Here is a 4365-nt window from a genome sequence, read left to right on the forward strand (position 1 = left end):
AGAAATAAAATCGTATGTTCTTTTCTGTCCTGCCATAATTCCTGTTAGTTCATTTACAGACTCAACCAGAGAACCTAAGGGTGTGGAGAAATTTTTTTCCCCTACCCTTCAATGTCAGTGCTCTTTTGGTTAAATTCCAGAGGGATTTTAACCAAATCACTTCGTTAAATACACTAAGAATCCATGGAGAAATAAATTAGAAATGAATTTGTTGCAAAGTAAAAAGGAACTGGAACATTTTGAGATTGATTTTCTACAAGATGACCCCTCTTCAAAACAATTGATACTTGAGATGATGTGACTCCTGCTTACTGAGGGGCATGGACTTGCATGTACAGAATTTTCCTGTATCAGTGCATGTTGTGCATCAAAAAGGCTATATTCTGGAATTTGATAGGTCTCAGGTGCCTCAAGGGGAGAGAAATACTGAAGTATCAGACCCACCTGTTGAAGGACTTCACATAGAAGCAAGGTGAGGGACTCATGTGAGAAGTAGTATGAAAAAGTTCCTCTTTTAGATTTTTGCCTGGAGGTGGTAAGAGGATGTTGGAGCTGGAAACCTTTTGACTCTCCATGTGGGTTTGATACAGCCTCTGTAACCATGCCCTCTGGCTAAGAGCACTTTTCTCTTAGTCAGCCTGGGTCTTTGAATCCTAAACATTCAGTCTTCCTCCATGCCACAGTCCCTCACCATCCATGTATGGCCTTCAATGTACATAGCTGCAACTACCAAAGCAGAATGTACTTTTAACTTAGTCACAGGGAGAGGACAGGCAGCCCCAGAGAAGATGGGAGGCTCATTCAACTGCAGTCATATGTCAGGCTCATTTTACTTTACTACAATCAGTGTGCAGGGTCACAGTAGCCTAACATCTCAAAGTAACTTCAGTGAAAATTGTTGTAGGTGACATTTAAGGAATGATTAAGCTGTATCAGTACTGTGCTTACTGCTTGGTGTGTACTGGCCATTGTAAATAGATATTACAGGAGAAGAACATGGGAGATTTTAGATCACCACTGTGTGTATGGAACCCAAATGTTAAGAGGTGCACAGAGTGGCCTGGCAAAAAGAATCCTGCATGATATTATTGCCTGGTGAACTGTGTCTTTGAGTGGGCTGTAGAGATGCCTAAATGTGCAGTTACTTCCTCTAGATACAGTCTGTGTAACTTATAAAACACTATTGATTAGAAACCATTATTATACATTCTGATACATGCATCCAAAGTGGTCTTACTGGGCATCTCAAGTCATTGCCATCTCTCACTTTGTTTGTTAATAGCTTCCCAATTTTTCCAGCTTTAGTGTCCCTCCTACTGTATACCTGTTTAAGTGGTGTTCCTGATGTTTTGGAGGCGTGACCCATTCCTTGATCCAGTTCATTTCCATGGAATGGGCCTTACTATCCAGGATCACCACTGCCATTTTGGAGTTCTACTGAGCCCCTTGCTATGCTTTCATTTCCTTCATAGCAGTTATCATAATACATCCTTCCCCATGTATATATGTCTTCATCTCTAGTGTCTCAGGACAATATGTCTCATTTGGGGTATGGGCTTCATCTGCCTGATGTAAACTAGGTATCCAGTTTATCTGCTAGTCTAAATAATGTAATCAAACCAAAATTAAGAGTCTATGCCTTTCTGTGGTTGGCTATTCCTCTTCCAGGAAGGCAAAATCTCCTAGTGTGCTTTATAGAAGCTAGTGACTGGAGAGTAGCTGTAGTTATCAAGTTAAGTGAGCCTTCCAATTGTGAAATCTGTTGGCTTTATTGTTGCCTTGAGGGGAAAAATTCACAACTTACCAATCCTGCTTCTTGCATTAAAGTTCTCAACCCTTGCTGAATGTTGTCTTTAAAATATGTTTTTTTATCCATTTCATGAATCATACCAAATTAACTTAGGTAGATTCTGTGACATCTTAAGTCTTTCAGCTCAGTTCCCCTGTTATGTGAGAGCATTACTCATTAGGTAATATATATTTTAAACCAACATTGTGCTTGGAAGTGAACTCCTGGAGCATTAGTGTTAATATTCAGAATTATATATGCATATGCACTTTTTGTGCTATGATTTATCTTGAAATGTAAATTCTCATGTTGCAAAAATAATACCCAGTTTTTACCAGTGGTTGCATCTTGTATCACTATAGTGAACTTGATATGTCAAGTTCTAGAAACTTATGTTCATTCAATGCTGTTTCTACAACTACACACTTCTGAGTTGCACCAGTTTTAACACTCATTTGCATATGTGTATGTGACTAGTTCTATACATCTTGATCCCATGTGTACTCATTTGACCACCTCCAGGTTTGAGACAGAGTTGATCCATCACCACAGAGGTGATGAAGGACTTGATGATTGCCCAATCCCCAGTGCTGCATAAAGTGTTTCAGGATTTCTATCCAATACAATTAGTCATGGTGAGTTTTAGTTACAGTATTGAAAAGGAAAGAAGGAAAGAAACCCACACATTGTTGTTTGTAAATTATATTTTTTCATCTCAATAAAAGCCTAAAATTATTCATTGAAATACTATTGGTTTGAGTTTCAACATTGTATTGATTAAGAACATCTGCTTTAGAGCCTGGTATATGGGTTTGGATCCCAGGTTCTCCACATGTGAACTCTCAGTCCCTTGGTAAATCATTAAATCTCTTTGTAAATGTTGTCCCACCTGTAAATCAAGGACAGTAATAGTCCTAAATCATTGAGTTGTGGGAAATAATGAATATAACATTCCACACTTAACAAGGACTGGGTAAAGTCATAGGAAATAGCTCTTTAGTAGAGGAAAATGGGTACATATTGTCAATTTCATATATTTAATCTCAAACTAATGGACTGATTTTCTTGTTAATGTTATTACTACTGATAAATCAGTAGAGAAATTGTTAAGACATAAGTGTTAAAGAAACAATGATTATCCATTTTAACATGACCTTAGTGAAATTGGTGAAAATTATTTTTCAAAAAATTGAAACCTCTGGAAATGGTTCTAAGTATAAATATCTCCCAAATGAGATGTGTATTCAAGAAAACCTACAAAGATTCAGTAAGAAACATGAGAGTCTGTGAAGTTTAAATTATGTTAAATGGGCTAAGGAACTGAGCAGACACTTCTCAGAAGAAGATATACAATTGATCAACAAATATATGAAAAAATGTTCAACATCTCTAGAAATTAGAGAAATGCAAATCAAAACTACTCTAATATTTCAACATATTCCAGTCAGAATGGCAATTATCAAGAATATAAGCAAAAATACATATTGGTGATGATTTTGGGGAAAAGGTACACTCATACATTGCTTGTGAGAGTGCAAATTGGTGCAACCCCTTTGGAAAGCAGTACAGAGATTTCTTAGGGAACTTGGAATGAAACAATAATTTGACCCAGCTATCCCACCTCCCAGTCTATACCCAAAGGATTTTAAATCAGTCACATCAATGATGTGACACAGCCACATCATGTTTATAGCAGCTAAATTCACAATAGCTATACTGTGGAACCAATCTAGATTCCCTTTGATAGATGAATGGATAAAGAGGCTATGGCATATATACACAATGGGATATTAATCAGCTTTAACAAAGAATGAAATTATGGTATTTGCTGGTAAATGGATGGAGTTGGAGAATATCATGCTAAATGAAATAAGCCAATCCCAAAAAACTAATGCCAAATGTTTTCTGTGATACATGGATGCTGATACCTAATGTGGGAAAAAAGGAAGAATGGAAGAACTTTGGATTGCACAGAGGGGAGTGAGTGAGGAGGGGATTTGGGGATGGAAAAGATGGTGAAATGAGACTAACATTATTACCTTATATATGTGTATGATTGCATGAATAGTGTGAATCTGCATCATGTATAACCAGAGAAATAAAATGTTGTCCTCCAGTTTTGCTCAGTGAGTTAAATGCATTCTGCTGTCATATATAATAATTGGAACAAAAAAAAATAAATCCTCTGAAAATGGTTCTAAATATAAATAACTCCAAATGAGACATCTATTCAAGAACACCTAAAAGATTCAATAAGAATGATGAATGTCTGTGAAGTCTAAATCAAATTAAATCAAGGCTGCTTTCTGTTCATCCTCCCAGCTCAGTCAGGCAGTGACCCCACTGCAGAATGCTGGGGCAGAGACATGATGGGCTGAGGACTTTCACCCAGGAGGGCTGCCTATTGCTTCATCCATTTTAAAATGAAAACAGCACAGGGTGAAGGTGCTTTTTCCTTCCCAGCCTCTGCTTGTGGACTGGAGAATGTTTGGCTGGGCACTGTGAGGCCTCCAAACTGCCCTTGAGGTGATGGTTCCATATTCAGAGGTGCAAGCTTGGGTGTGTGTGGCAGAGTG

This window comes from Sciurus vulgaris, assembly GCF_902686455.1.
Source record: "Sciurus vulgaris genome assembly, contig: HiC_scaffold_383_arrow_ctg1, whole genome shotgun sequence".
Taxonomy (NCBI): Eukaryota; Metazoa; Chordata; class Mammalia; order Rodentia; family Sciuridae; genus Sciurus; species Sciurus vulgaris.